The sequence below is a fragment of the Platalea leucorodia genome (genome assembly GCF_965183815.1).
Source record: "Platalea leucorodia genome assembly, chromosome: 2".
Classification (NCBI taxonomy): domain Eukaryota; kingdom Metazoa; phylum Chordata; class Aves; order Pelecaniformes; family Threskiornithidae; genus Platalea; species Platalea leucorodia.
The window spans coordinates 67,085,387-67,101,574 of record NC_138824.1 but is presented as its reverse complement, the minus strand read 5'-3'; the positions used below and the strand labels follow the sequence as shown (position 1 = coordinate 67,101,574).

Here is a 16,188-nt window from a genome sequence, read left to right as displayed (position 1 = left end):
TAAGGAGGACAACGGTAAAACCACCAGAATAACAGAGCCACCAGAAATGGCTAACATTTCTTCAGCCCAGCCTCTGCTTCCAGATGAGCCTAAGCTGTTTTCCTTTCTATTTTTATTTAATTATTTTTTCCTGGTTCTCAGTGTTTCCAGAGATTACTTTGTCCTTTTTTCATGAGCCATCAATTCACGCTGCGATCTGAGACACCGAGGGAACGGAGGATCTGATGCCAAAATGCTAACAGATTTAAGGTATCAAGAGGCAAGTCGCAGGAAATAACTCATTTGTTCAGGCATTCAGAGCAAATATTTATAAATTTCTTCAGAAATAATTCCCACTTCCCAAAGCCAAAAAGCAAAAAGCAGCTTTTCTGCATGTATTGAGACTCGTGTGGATAACTAAGAATAGGCTAGAGAACAGGAGAGGAAGAAGCAATCTGCTTTGAATTTGTACAAGTTCTACCTTAGAAATTAAGTAAAATAGGATGCGTTATGTCCAGGAAAAAGGCCCTGGATTATGAGGACTCTGGAAAAAAAACGAGGGCCTTTCCTGACTGGCTAAGTTTACCCTAAAGTGAATGAAATGTCAGAATCGGGAAATGGAAAGCTGAATACTTTGGAAATAGTCTTCATCATAGTCCTCTTAGGAAACAGTGGTTACTAGGCCTAATTGAAAAATATTTGCTCTGCTGGAAAGGTGCGATGAGAAAGAGAAATATTTAACTGAAAAGTGGAAATCAACATACTCTTTTTTCCATAAAAAGTTGAAATTGTCATGAGGTTAAATCTAATGGCATGAACTGTATTCCAGCAAAATAACTTGAAATAAGGTGTTCAAACTTTTGTTTTGATTGGTGCAATTACATTTAATTAATGAAGTTACGCCTGATTTGCACAGATGCAAGAAAGAGCAGAACCACTCACATTCTCTCTTCCTAAACATAAGCCACCAGATCTGGGAAGGATGTGTGAGCAACTGTTAACATTGATCAGTATACAATTAGGAGTAAACTTCAAGCACTCTTACACAAAAATAGGAAAGAACCAAACCTAATCAACTTACTTTTGTGCAAAGTTGTTTATGGGCTTTCTCAATTTGGAATAAAGGAACTGAGAAAAGCTCAGTGAATTTATACTAAATCCGGCACACAGCTTCTGCACTACTTGTGAATGGACTATGAGACTCAGACGTCGCAGAAAATGGACCTGTATCTCACATGGCTGCAGCTCCCATCCGCTCCTGTGGTGCCCAGCTATTGCTAACTGGTTTAAGCTGTGATCTGCTGGCGAGGTGCACCTCGCACAGAGGTCTCGGGGAGAGTGGGACCCACTGGTGGGGTGTGGGCTGTCCTTGGAGCCCCATCGCTGGTGCACCCCAGTTCCTCTTGGCTCACATGATCAGGCAAATACCTGTTATGTTACATATTGGGCACGTAGAGACACATCAGCACAAAGAACTTGACACCAGGAATGAAGGAAGCTGAGAGACCTGTACATCAGGTTAAGATACAGATTTATCTAGATCATCATAGCTCTATCTATTAACATTCATATTTTACCGGAGGAACGGTTTATTTTGGTTTAGCTGGCTCCTGAAAAAAAAACCAAACACCATCACAAAGCCACCACTCTCCCTGATGATATTGCACCAAAATAAGCTGCATCAAAATTGCATTAAATTTGTCCTAAAAACAATTCGGAATAAATATGGTTAAATCAATGCAAGTATTGATGAAGCATTATTCTCTTATAGCTGACAGGATTTGGGCCAATTTCTCATGTACGTCCAGCTTGTCTCTCCTTACCATTTCTGGATTTGCAAAGGGATACTCATTGCCAAATGCAAAACAGGTAGATCCCACGCCCGCTCCTAACGGGTGCTGGGGGTCTTCTTGTGCAACTTGTGCTGAGGTACTTTAAATTCACTCTGCTGAATGGAAGCTTAGGATGAAGCCTTAATGTGATTTTGAGTATTGCTGGAATGCACTTCTGGCATGGATTATGGTAGTTATTTTAGCAGTGCGGAGGGACATAAAATGATAGTTTAGGGCAGAAAAATAATGAGGTTATAATATGTTGTTGAAACTGCTGGAGAAATAGAGGTAGGCAGGGTATGACTGTTTAAATTGAAATCTGGCCAGGCAACCAGAAGTTAAGTGGCATCTCTTTTGAGCAGAGACGGTGGTCGATATGTGGTTTGGTCTCCGGGCAGAGCTGCACGGCGAGCCCAGGAACAGGCTGCGGTGTGGCTTTGCTGCTGACTCAGAGGCAGAGGTGCCAGGTCTGGGATCGCCGGCAACGCTTTGGGCAGCACCTTTGGTTTCATTTCAACGTTTCCCATTCAAAGACCGCACCGCCTCAATGTGCTTATGTTCTCAGATGTGATACAGTCACGGTCCGATGTAGTATGGCTTCAGGCAGTGAAAGCTGTAACTGCTTTGCCTGTGAAGTGGAAAGTATGTATAATGCACATGGTATCAGTGACTAGTGTTTTATTCATTAAAGGCATCCTAGTTTTGTACTATTATGTCCTCAGCAGACCAGGCGGAACATATGCTTTGAATTGCGATCCGGAGGTTTAGTATACATTTCAGAAGGTCTGATGTCATCTTCAACTGCACAGGGCATTAAAATATTTTACAATTGATGCACAGTATGAATAGCCATGTGTATGAAAATAATTCATACCCTAATTTAGGGGCACTTGTACTCTACTCAGACTCTAACTGGAGATAGAAGACAAGACACACCAAGTGTCAGAGGTTGTGAATGGGCGGAGATTTTGCTTGTCAAGTTGCTGGTCCTGGAAGAACTTCATGGTGCTTCCCATTGCCTTCACAACTGGTTCTGCTGCCAGTGGCACTACTCGAGTGCACAATGGTAAGTATGTCTTTACAAAATCAGGCTCACATATATTGAAAAACCCAGTCTACCTGGGTCTTACTTTCCTAGCCTTTCTGCAAGCCTGAGTCTGCAGTGTAAGCAGATAAAATAGAGATGGAAGACTGGAAACAAAACAGAACACAAGTGAAATGGCCCTGCTTCCCAAAAATCCTGTTTGCTCTCTCTTACTGCTGCTAGCATTTCTATTTTGCCTATTATGACTGTAAAAACAAACAAATTGAACTATTTGTGCTTTTCCTGTAAATTTTGGTGCAGCTTTCCTCATGGTTTCCTTTTGTGTTCCAACCATATCTGATCTCTTGAAGCACAGACTATCTTTTTATTTAACCCTTTTTTTTTTTTCCCCAAGCCTTGCTGGCCAGTATCTGTATAGCATGTCACTAGGCATATCTGCAGTTGTATTTTATAGGATTCTTGAATATTTGAGTATTAAAGAAGGACTACTCTATAGTTAAGTACTGTAAATATTATTATCATCAAATAGTAATGCCTGGTTCAGATCCCAGTCTTTTATGTCCCACCCGTGAAGCTGCTCCCTTGAGTAGTCCAGCCCATTTTGGTGGGATGAGTCCTGGTAGCAGAGCCAAACGCTGTTGCATGAGCATGATGGTCTGATTCAGAGGTTGCAAATCACCTTGTCACACCCCCACTGAGTCCCAAGGAGTATTGCTCCTGGGAGAACTCATGGCATGTTGGCTCTGTGCATACAGGGAGGAAATTTCTGTGGACTGTTTCTCCAGGTGCTGTTGATTTCAGTTTGGGGAGAAAAGGGCTTGAAGTGGGAACTTTGTGTATCCACGTGATTCCTTTTTGTACTGACTAAAGCAGTCCCTTACTGCAATCCACCAACGCAGCCAATCTTAAAAGTTGTTCCCAACACCTGGGCATTTGAAGAAAACCTCTTCCTGACAGATCAGAAAGGTAAAAAAACCAAATTGCATCTGTTTACTTTTAGTATGTCTTTAAGGCAGAGTGCCTCAAGTGGTACAGCAGGCTGTGGGAAGTCTCCTTCATTGATTTTAATTAACGTTACTTTGCCTGGTTAAAACTGATGAGCACTGTGTTCACCTAAACTGTAATAAACTATCCTTAAAACAAAATACACATTTCCAACCAGGAATTAGCACAAATTTTAAATGAAAGTTATGAAAATCTGTGTTAAATTTAAATGTTATAAATTGACCATGTAAGAAAACTCTGATGTTAGCTTTGTAGATGGGGGACTTGCCTGCCTCTGTATTTGTATTTAGGAATATTCTTATTTCTTCTGGTTGTTATTTACAACTTCCCTGACTCCCTTCTCCCCTACTCTTGCCTGCCAGTGCTCTTCTGGCTGCTCGCTGATGCTAGTGGCCTTTTCTCTCCCCACCCATTTATTCTAGTCCACATTCCAGCCCTTGGTGGCTGAACAATGTCTCTTGGACATCATCTTTACATCCTCTCCTTAGAGGACAAAGTATAATTTTTCCTTTTACGATCCTAAAAAAGTATAGAGCGATTTATGCGATGAACTTCTGCCAAACAATTGCTTTCAGAGCACCATTAGCGAGGGCCCCTGCTTTCAGCTTTTTAACATATGACCTCAGCACATCGAAATGGCCTTTTCAGACGTTGGAAAACTCAACAAGATGTGAAAAGAAGTCAAAGTGAAAGCCCAGGAGTGTGTCATAACAACACTTAACAACTGGCCTCATTGCAGAGCTCCTCAGGAAAAGCACATTAAGACTGGAACACCACATATCCTCAACATTTTACATTCTTAGGTTACCTTAGTACCGAGGTGTTATTAACGCACCAAATCACTGGTTGTGTCTGAATAGAAAAATGCTCAACTAAAATAGCTCTTCGGGGGGAAGCTGACCAGTCTATTTTGGGAAAATACTGTAATTCAAAGGAGGAGAACATTAACTGAGTATTTTCGCTGGTATTTGCTAGCTGCTGACCTTTGTGAGGGACCAACCCACCTAACTCATGTCGCAGAGGCCCCCTCCATACAGTCAGGGGAGAGGAATAAGCAGTTTCCAGAAGGCAGTTTGATTTCAGGCTCTTTTCAAGAGAAACTCAATCCGTCTATCACTCTTCAGTGCCTAAATATGGAGGCAAGGGTAGCTGTGCTTCTAAGGTGGGGGCCTCAAGTAGGTTTCTGAAGTCAGAAAGGATCACTATGCCCACATGCATAACCGTACCTAGACCCCTTGTGGCTTTTTCCCTTTTGACTGCTGAAGTTATATGAATCCAGACATATATTACAATGACATATCTGTGCTAATCTGAATAAATCTTCAGATAATAACCTAACTGAAGTGTCATTTGTTCTCCAGCAATTCTAAATGAACTAGTCATAGTCTCTCAGGGTGATACAGTGTATAAAATGAGAATGGTTAAATACTACCTAAAATGTAGACAAGGATGTGGCAGTGGTTGTGCTAAGAAGAGCTCACCCAGGCAAGGCAGGAATTGCAGGCTGCTTTCTGGGCAAAGAAGTGGAAAGGCCTGTCCAGCATTTTGCTGAAGCATCTGTATTTGTGCCTTTCTCTTATTCTTTGTTCAGTTGTCTCTATGGGATGGGGCTCACTGTTCTCCATGTGACCTGCAAGGCGAGGTTCTTGTGACCCTCTTGAAAACATCTGTATGTTTGTGCAGCAAGGGACCAGTGGCTTTTTGGTCAGACCCAGAGTTTGGAGCTACTTTGGACTGACTTTTCTTGATAAGACATGAGATTTCCAGTATATGAATGCAAGCTAACCATCATAAAGAAGGAGAACATACATGAAATTAGGAGCTTGGATCCCGCCACCGTGCAGCATTTGAGAGTAACAGATGTGGACAACCAGATGCTGTCGAAAGCCTAAGGGGAGGAATGTGTGAAAAGGAAAAATGAAAAATTAGAAATTAAAGAAATGTGATCAGATGATGGGAGCAAACCAGAAGACATGCAACCTAGCTAAAAATATCAGCCCTTTTTCAGATATCCACTGAAAAAATTACGGGAGAAACTTCCTGTTGCAGAGCAGAAGAGAGAGCCACTGGAGAGATACTTGAAGGGTTACAGCTTGTGGAGTGAGGAATCAGTCTGCTGCTACGGGGTTCTTCAGTCATCCTAAAATTCAACTATCACCGGCAATGCTATGTTTAGGCAAATGAATAGAGAATTCAGCAAGAAATCTGTCAGCTGTCTCCCTAGCATAAAAACATGAAATGAAACTGTAAGGCTGGCAAGTTTCCACCAGTGGTTATCAACAATAGAGGAAATTATTTGGGCAAATGTAGAAATATGCAGACTATACAAGACTTCAGGCAAGGATGTGGAGAAAAGCCAGTGTAATTTTCTTAGATATCATTTTAAGTGAATGAGTGAAAAAAATACAGAAGGTAGGAGACCCAGGGTTTGGATAGTTGGCTGTGTTTCTGAGGTGAAACTGGAAGTTTAGGTTCTATGGAAAATTATGTGTCACTTCCCACCCAGATCACAGAGTCCAGTACATACAAACTGGGAGGAAAAGGAGCTAGTTTTCCCTCTTGGAAACTAGATAATGCATCAAGGAAGATATAAGACTAAAAACAAAAGAGGGAACAGTAAAGAGTTCAAACAGATTTTTTTTTCAAACAAATTGAACCAATGTGGTACAGAATGTCAGATAAAGCGATAATCTTAGTGCTTGGAAACTGTGTTAATAGTTCAGACAAGCCATAGGAACGCAACATTATCCCTGAAGAAAAGATGTAATTACGGTATAAATGCCATTTCTAAAAACTAATAGGTTGGTTCCTAACACTGAAATATTAAGGTCATTGATTTTTATCTTGCTTATGAAAAACAGAGAGGGCAAGAAGGGTGGGAAGGGAGTGGGGATAGTCTACACATTCTGCATAAAGCCAGTGCTGCATGTTGTATGAATATGGATAACTCAAAACTTTGGGATCTTGAAAGCATATGGATCAATATTAATCAGCAGAGCCTCGGTAAAGAGTGTGGTGGTGATGGTCCTCAGATTGCTTACCACGTTAAACCAGAGAGCAAAATCTGTTAGGTGCTGCTTACATTTCTGTCTGTAGTGGGTGGAAGGAAGAATGGCAGTGATGGAGGGCATCACAGTGGGAGACATTCTGCCTTGTGAAGACAATGCTAACACATTATTAAAGTCTGAATAAAAAATGGATGAGAATATCTTACCTCAGGAAGCAACTGCCTTCTAAAATCTTCTTATAATGGATAAAGATGTTCTACCCTAGTGGCTGGTGAGGAACCTGTGATCACGGCCTGATTACATTCAATGCGGGCATACAGGTGTGTGGCGTAAAAGAACAAGTAATATATATGCTTTGTTCCTCAGAGGGGTCAATACGCAAAGCTAAGGAAAACTAGTAGTAAAATTAACTGTGAGAAAATCTTTTGCTATAAAAATGCAAAGAAGAGTTTTTAAAGGGGATTTTATTGGATGAGCAGATATAGATTCTCTTAGGGAGTGGGACGCTATCAGCTAAAAGCCCATCCTGTTTCAGGATTATGAGGAAGGCAGTAATTAGAAATGAAAAAGCAATATTGTAGCAAAATGAAAAAAAAGAGTAGGAGATGGTAATCAATATAAGTTAGAAGTTACGAAGTGTAGAAAATTGATGAGGGAAGCTAAAGACATCAGGGAAAAATCAATGGTTAGCAGAGCTGGGGACAGTAAAGATTTTTTAAGTATGTTAGAAAGAAAAGATTTCCTAGCAACAGTATAAGGCATTACTTGATGGAGATGGCAAAATTGTTAATGATGCAGAAAAGAGAAATCATCAATAAACATTTCTGTTCTGTATTTTTCTGGAAAAAAGCAAGGTTATGTGTATGAATCAGGTGATGACGAAAAAGTACTTTCCAGCTCAGTGGTGACCAAAGAGGACATTATGCGTCTACTAGGTTAGGGCAGACTTACAGAGCAATTTGTATGACTTGCTAAACTGGCCCATTCATTAGGAGGCATTCCTACAAAGAAACTGTGTAAATGAGGGCAGTGAGCAGAGGACTCCTCTTCATATGTGGGCGGGGTTCTAGAACATTTTCATATTTTAGAGAATCTAGGAGGTCATAGTTACTAAACGGCAAGAGATTCAGGAAAGGATCGACTTACAGATTCCATCCTCAGTTCTTACGCTTACTGTGTTTGTACCTTCTTGAAGGTCCTTTTGCATTGCAAGAGCAGTGGGAAGTGGACATGCTGTGAGCGAGGTCCAGACTTCAGAAGCACACCATTGACAGCCTTACCTTGGTTGAGTAAGGCAGGTGGAGCTGGAAATGAACTTGATTCTGCGTATGGGGCAGGTACGCGTGGCCACGTTAGTATAGTTAAGGGACCAGATTATACTGAGAAGTTATGTGAAGAGTAAGATGGCATAAAGCTTTGAGATGGCATTTTCAGAAGCACTCAACTTTTGTCTTCCTTTGCTCCCATTTGGTTTTTGTAGGAACAGCCATTTCCACAGTGAATATAATATATTCCATAACGCTTCCAGAAACCTGCTCAGTACCAATGCTCTTGTGTTGAAAACACTTAGGGAGCTGAAACAGTGGTAACAGAGATGAAAACTACTGGCAATAATCCCTTTTCAGTGGCAGAACTCTCCAACTTTCTGCTAATCATCCATACTTCACCACAGAGCTATTGATACCATAGCACAGAAGCAAATTATCTCTCCCAGTTGTGAAGGTGGCAGAAAAACCTCAGCAACATTTGTTGTGTTTTGTATTAAATAATGTCAGGACAAAAATAAAAACCTGTTAACGGCTGAGGTAATTTAACAGCTAGGAGTATTTATAGTTTATGTCCCTCCTGGGGCTTCCCTGCTAGAAGAATTATTTTGTGAGAAGAAAATTAGTCATTAGCTGGGTCTCTGTAGCCTGCAGCAAATCATGCAGGGCCAGCATTAGCACCCCAGCTTCTCCTTCCCTCTGATACATCTTTGCAGCCACCAAGACCTTGTGGCTTTCTCTTCTGAACCTGTCTGTTCCCAGCAGTGCCTTATTTCAGAAGGATGTTCTATACTGCACATTGCCTCTTGGGGCTTGTGCTGTTGCTAACCCCACCGTTTCGAATTCAGGTTGACTCCTGAACTCTTGAGTCAAGACACCATCACGGTAAGATTTGTTTTTAAGTCTTGCAATTTGATTTTTTTTAATTGTCTTCTGGTTTGGAGGCATTAGGGTACAACATGTTCTGAAGCTCTACTGTTCAGTGACAGCTTCTAGAAATTAATTTATATGAGTCTTTATCCATAATTAGTGTTTATTACATTTAAAGTAGGCTTTTAAAGTCAAGTGGTTACTTCAGGTAGCTCTCATTAACCTAAAACCCCACATTATAAATACATGTAGCTTGAATTGGTGGTGGTTTTTTCTTAACTTGGCTTCCTTTTTTGTTATTTTGCATTCTTCTCTTTGTAGACATATCTCATGTTCTGCCAATACACAGAAGGATTTTCTGTGCAAGATTCATTTGTAATGCCATTTACATGTGTATTGTTAAAGTAATTATAAAAAGAATCGCCGCCTTTTGCATCTTCACAATCGAGTGTATCTTACCAATGAATGAGTAACTTTCAAATTGCACAAATGGGTGGGCTGGAAGAGTATTTCACATATTGACGTGTTATTTCAGTAATTCCGCTCCATCCGCGATTTCTTTTTATGTATTTTCAAAGCATTTTATTTCCCTTCAAAGTGGGTATTGTCTTGATGAGTCTCAAGGTCTCAGAAATTGATAGAGTTTCACGTGGAGCTCTCTCATTTGCGCTTCACGCGGTGACGGTAATGAGGGCAGTTGTGAAATGTCAGTGTCGCAGCTGTGGGTGACTCTTAGGAGCCATGGATAGGCACGTGCCATTCCTTTTGCACCATCTACCAGGGCAAATGTACGGCACCTGCAGAGAAAATGGAATAGAGCTAATATCTGTGATCTGAAATACGACAAGCATTACCTGACGATTGACAAGTCAGAATGACTCTGCTTATGCTCCTGCTAATTTCATGCCCATGCAATTACAGTTAGACACGAATTATAAATCTTTTGGGGTGTTTTTTCTTTCTTTCATATTATATTGTGAACTCTACTAAAAGGTGATTTTATGGCTGGAATACGAACATGTGGAAAATTAACTGAGCTTGAGAAAGGCACTAAAGCTCTTCCAGTGCATTAATTATCTGGCAAGTGTATTTTAAAACTGGTAAATCACCCATATCACCAGCAGAGACAGGAGAGGGATTCAGACTAAATTAGATCTGATTCTTCCTTAGACACATGAGTATGGAGAATAGCTTCTGTAATAATCATCGGAATTCTGCTACCTGCCAATTAGTCCTGAAAGAGATCGTTCTGATTTCTGCAGCTCATCCTCTTTGACAAACTACCCATAATGTATGTAAAGTGCAGAACACAGAATGATTTGAATTTTCTCAGCAAATTATACATCTGTTTAATAAAACAAAAACCTGCATTTTAGTGTACTTTCCTAAAAGGAAATTCAAACATCATAAAAAACTTTTAGAATATGCCATGTTTACATGACATGGGATATATGTTCACTAGTAGAAGACAGCAGTTAGATGAGGTCTTTCCCCATGCCTACATCTCAGTTATTTTTCTTGCTTCGTCTTACAGAGAAGTCATTGTAGTGGCTGGGTGACAGCACAATTTCCTTGCAGAGCACCTGATCCGATGCAATACTAGTGCAGAATTCTGATTCTGCTCTGTATTAAAGTAACAACACAGAAGAAGAAATAACAATTAGACACAAATAATCCACAATAATAGTACTGAAAATAGAAAAAAAAAACAGTAAAATCTGTTTTATTGCATAGTAATGTCCTTTTTATTTGAGTTTTCCAAAAACTAAAATTCCTCTCTAAGTGATGTATTAGGAAGATTTTTATTTACAGAAGAACAGATTTATTACTCATCTTTTGCTCTAGAATAACCATTTTCTCTATCTTTTTTTTAGTAAATGGAAGTGTGCCCAAACGCACTCTCAGTGAGAAAGTACTAGGTAATATATGCATTTTTTTGAATAATGTCTACTGCTGCGTGATACTATTCTGCCTTGCCCCAAGTTTTAAATCACAGGAACCTCTTAAGGGAAACCAACAGGGGGGGAAAAAAACAGCAATACTCATAACTTATTAACAAAATTGTCCTTGGGGTGATAATGGAGAAAATTATGATATCTGGAAATATGGCACCTCCTTGCCTGGTTCTGGATGGCCCAGTGGCGTTTTTTTCTCCCCTGGCTTGACAAAGGGCTGGAAGACATGCTAACCATCGGCAAACACTGAGGTGGGCTGCCATGGCACGGGCACAGGGGTACCCATGAGGGCTCCCAGGGGCAATAAAAGACATTTTGCTATGTTTTGGTGTGCACAGGCAGGGCAGCGAGCAGGCAGGCTTGCCCACGCAGGCAGCAGTGGCGGCCGCACCCTTGGGAGAATGCGTGGCTGTGGGCAAGGAAAAGTATCATCTCTCTTGTTGCTTCTGCTCTGCTTCCCAGTGAAGGCAGCGGTGGTGAGGAAGTTGATTGAGATTTCTTGCTCAGGTTTTGGGAGAGAGGCAGAAAGATGGCTGGTCAGCAGACACGTGTTGGGAATGTGGACGGTGCGGGGGAGGCAAAGTGTTATTTAAGGACTGGAAGAGTTCATCGCATGGCTTTTAAATGCTCTGCGAAAGGTGACTAAGGAAAACAAGCAATAGCTCTGTGAACACCTGCTCCTCGGGTGGAAACTGGAGGTGAAGCATAGCCAGCTTGATAACTGGTCCCTGTGCTGAGCTTCAGGAGGGAACCACTACTGGGACTGAGGCATTTGGACTCAGATACACAGAAATAAAAACAGTTTTCCTTGTCTGAGTGCTTCTGACGTTCATGATGGAGCCAGGGACAGAAGGAAAAGGTCCTCATTATCCCGGACCTCACATCCTGTGGTTTGATCCTGCAAGAGATCATGATTTCGATGGTGATGCTCTCCTCTCTCTGGTGACCAGCAATAGGACATGAGGAAAGGGAATGAAGCTGCATCAGGAGAAGATTTCCAGGAGCATCTGGATGATGCTCTTAGTCATATGGTTTAGTTTTAGGTAGTCCTGCAAGGAGCAGGGAGTTGGACTTGATGATCCTTATGGGTCCCTTCCAACTTGAGATATTCTATGATTCTATGACTTGCCCATGAAATGGGAACTGCCTCTCCGGGAGGGCCTGGGGACGGTGCACAGAGCTGGCAGAGTACACCCCAGATGCAGCGGGTGCTCCCAGGTTAAGGGCTATGAGGGGTTTGGGTTTGTGCTGGCTGCCAGGGTCAGATTGATTTTAAAATTGGACATCTACCCTGAGATACAGTGGGCAAATGCTCCCTATAGTCACTCACTAGTGGTAGATACCTCCAAAGGTCTGTTCTCCTTGTTTGAGACGCCTCTCCCAGAACAAGATAAATTACCTTGTTGAACTGCCTGTTTCTCTCCATTGCTTAGAGAGGCAGCCCCTATGTTACCATAAAAGCCAGATGCTTGCATTTTAGGGGTGGATGAGATGCGTCTGGTCTTCAGAGTTTGAATGATCCTGAAAGGTCACCTTGTGTGATGCTGCCACAGCTGTTACAACTGTGAAGTTGAGTGATTTTAGGGGCTTGTTGAGGCCCGTTGTCTGTCTTGAAATAATACCTAAATGCTGAGTTCCCAGACCTAAGAGTAGGGGTTTCTAAGGAAGCTGTTATAAATTGGAAGAAAAAATAATTAACTAACTTCTGGGTATTTCTGTTGCTATTACACTGTTTTTTCCCTTATCAGTAAAAAGTATTTAAAGTGCTGAGTAGACCTTCCCTGTATTAAAACCATTTCATAGAACATCAGATGCTGGCTATGAAAAATACCTACTGAGCAGAGGATGGAGAACAACAGACGTTTCTGTTTATCAGTGTGTCTAAGGAAAAAAAGGATGGTTTCTTGTCAGACCAAGAGTGAATTAGATGAAATTTTCAGTGAATTGAGGGCTAATAACCACTGCACCCCACAGCCTCCAAAATGCTTTGGGTTGAGTGAAACATTTTGTTTGACGTGAAAGAAAAGGTTTTATTTTGGTTTCAAACCAATTGAAATATTCTAAGAAATAAGGGAAATTTGTATACGGAAGTAACTTCAAATGAGACAATCAAAACCTTTCATTTTCAAAATGTCAAAATGAAGCCTTTCCATTTTTCACTGATTTCTTTTGTCTGAAGCTAACAATTCAGCAAATTTGATACAAATTCATGAAATATTTATGTGGTGCTGAGTCTTCATTTTATTCCAACAAATGGCTTACAGTTCAAAACTATGCCCAGCTTAAGCATTGTATCATGTATCTGTCCAGCTAGACCTTTAACAACACTGGATTCTTCTCTCTTAGATATTCTGAAACCTGAATAGAGTCTGTGACAGACACTAATAAAAATGACAAATGTGTATCTTTCTTCATAAAAATATAGAGTTGCTGTTAAAATGTAGAGTAAGATATCTTAACTCCTTGTAAAAAAGACTTAAATTACAAAAATGGCTGCTATAAATAGTTTAAATGATGGGATGCATGACATAAAACTTAATCCATTTACTGATAACTGAGTATTTTAAAAATCTGCTTCTCAGAGTATATCTTTACAGCATTTTCTGCAGTGGTTCACTATGGATGTCCTTGAATTTGGTTCTGCTTTGCTAGCGTTCTTCTTCCACGATTTCACCAAAGGTGCTGGGTTAACCCTCAGCACATAAATTACAAATATATATGCATGACTTGCTGTCAATTTGCATGATTATTTCCATGAAGATAGGCCCGGCATAAGGCAAGACAGCAAGCTATTGATAAGGGCAGTTGAGGCAGGCTTGGGATGCTTAGATCTTTCTGGACAGTGTCTTGATTTATGCTGTAAATAATCAGGGGAAGGGGTTTATGTTGGGGCCTTTGTGTGGGAGCTAAATGGGATGACCTAACCTTTGAACCGATCTTTGTGCTCCAGTTCAGAGGGATGGCACTGTGTTCAATGTCACAGCAAACGGGAAAGGGGCTCTAAGGGACAGCAAGAGCGATGCAGGACGCCCTTGCTGCTGTCAGTTTTTCATTGGGGAAACTGCTCACGTTCCTTTTTGCTGATAGGCTTCAACTTTTTTGTGAAGCATTTTCAGGAAATGATTGGGAGAACTTACACACGTCCAAAATTTATAAACAGTGAAGAATATTTTCAGAAGGAGGGAGAAGAGGCACTGTTACATGCTCGTTTTGTTCATATATGGGTACTCAGAAAGAGGAAAGATGATTTGTTCATAGCATAGGTGAAGTACTTAATTATGTGGAAACTGTAGGTTATGGTTGGAAGGCAGATTTAATACCTAATATAATTAAAGAAGTAGAATCTACAGAACGTCTGAGACAACATTAAAGTAAATGGAGCTCCTTTTCTCTTTGCTAAAATGATTACACGAGAAGGGCGTCTGTGCCAAATCCAGTGTGTTCTTCATGAGTGTAATCCTGCTTGCTTTTGGGGGCTGTTCTTTTGTACGCGTCAGTCCGATCATTTGTGTGTAGTGAGGAGTAAACCTCAGTGCGAAGCATGTGCTTCTGTGGTTTCTGTTAAATTACATTGCAGCCGTGGCTTTGTTTTTTTGTTTTAAATTCAGGCTGGTTTAATACTCTGGGAATTCTGGCTTCACAATATTAAAAATGAGCACAATATAGGAAACAGCTGCGAGTCTCAATGCATATTGTTCTTGGGCTTTACAACAGGTGGCATCGAAATGCAGTCAGATTTCACTCATCCCATAATTGCAGCGAGATAAAAGCAGGGCACAGAAGTAACTCCTTGCCGCCGGTGGAGAGGCTCAGGGCTGGGGGGAGAGTTGGCAGGGCATGGAAAGCAGATCTGTGGAGCAAAGCCCTCTGGACCTGGCACGCTTCTCGGTCCTCCTATGGATTGGTGAGAGAGACCTCTCAAACATGGATGCAAACAACAGCCCTTCCTGTTTCACACCTTGCTACTGGGTGCAAATTAAGTCTTATGTGAGAGTGGCTAAAATAAACTGTTAATAGCTGTATTAAACAGTCTTTGGGATCCATATCGTGTCTCTGCAAGACAGGCATACAAATGCTCTCCTTGGAATTAAAGCACATGCAGCTGGTAGTCTTCAAGGTTTCATTTTGGTGGCTTACTTTCTCTTTTTCCCCCAGAAATGTAAAGCTATCGTCAGCTGGGGTAGCAGGTCATAGGTTTTCATTTTAATGGAGGAGGAGGGTGATAAAGACATGTTTTATTCACAGTGAGAGAATGTTTTCATGCGGCGTGGATGGGGACTGGAGCTCATTTAGCCTTTCTCTGCAGCCTCTCAGGGCTGTGCTTTACAGAAGAACATGTTAGAATTTATGAAAGTTTCATTACTAGATTTGTCAGGCAACATCTGTCTGTTACGAAGAAGACAAACCTGTTTAAATTCTGGAGCTTAAAAGGCATGTCTCCTTACTCTTTGGTGTCAGACCTTTGTGTCTGCTGCCTGCCCGAGGCAACGAACCCGGGTCTTGTTTCTGCTGAAATTAGGTGTGGATTTCCTGCTGACGCTGGGGAAACAGGGATGAGGTCTCCTGCGTGGGGAAATACTGCCCGATGCAAGTTGCCCATGCAGAGCCCCCTACCATAGGAGTGCAGAACCCTAATTTTTGGCCTTTTCTTGCCTTTTTTCCCACTACCACAGAGATGCTACCTGCTGCAATAGTGTAAAAACTGCAGCAATTTGAGGTCCCAGCCCTGTGGCAGGTGTCCTCTGCTTCCTTGGCTTTGGGGACATCTCACTAACTTACCCCGGAATATCAATTCTCAGGTGTCAGCGTGACAAGAAAGCTTGGGGTGGCACTCAGAGGGGCTGGGACAGCACAGGGGTCCAAGGCTTAGCCCCAGTGCTCAAACCTTGGCTCTCAAAATCAATAGCAAGGTGTGCCCAGCTGTCTGAGGGGTCGTTAGGATGCCCCAGAGAGCTGGAGGAACTCCAGCAGCTGATGAAATAGCTTCTGAAGGGTGACACGGTAAAGGAAAAACTCACCAATTTTTACCTTCCTTAGAAAATAGTGTGTGTCAAAAATGGGATAAAATCTAGCCTTTGCTCAGCAGCTGACATTTTGCAGTGAGGTCTTTAATTCTTTTGGGAGAAAAGGGAGAAGTTTGCAAGGGGGCTTGTGGTGAGATATGCCTATAAGTGAGGACTCTAGCAGAGTGCTGCAGCAGCTTGAGCTCCTGAAGAAATTTAGGAGGCC

At 41.5% G+C, this 16,188-nt stretch overlaps 1 protein-coding gene across 1 annotated transcript in view; it reads left to right on the top strand.

Annotated features, from left to right (window-relative positions):
• SH3RF3 (SH3 domain containing ring finger 3) overlaps positions 1 to 16,188 on the top strand; it is a 248,411-nt gene that overhangs the window by 95,645 nt on the left and 136,578 nt on the right. The window lies entirely within an intron of this gene.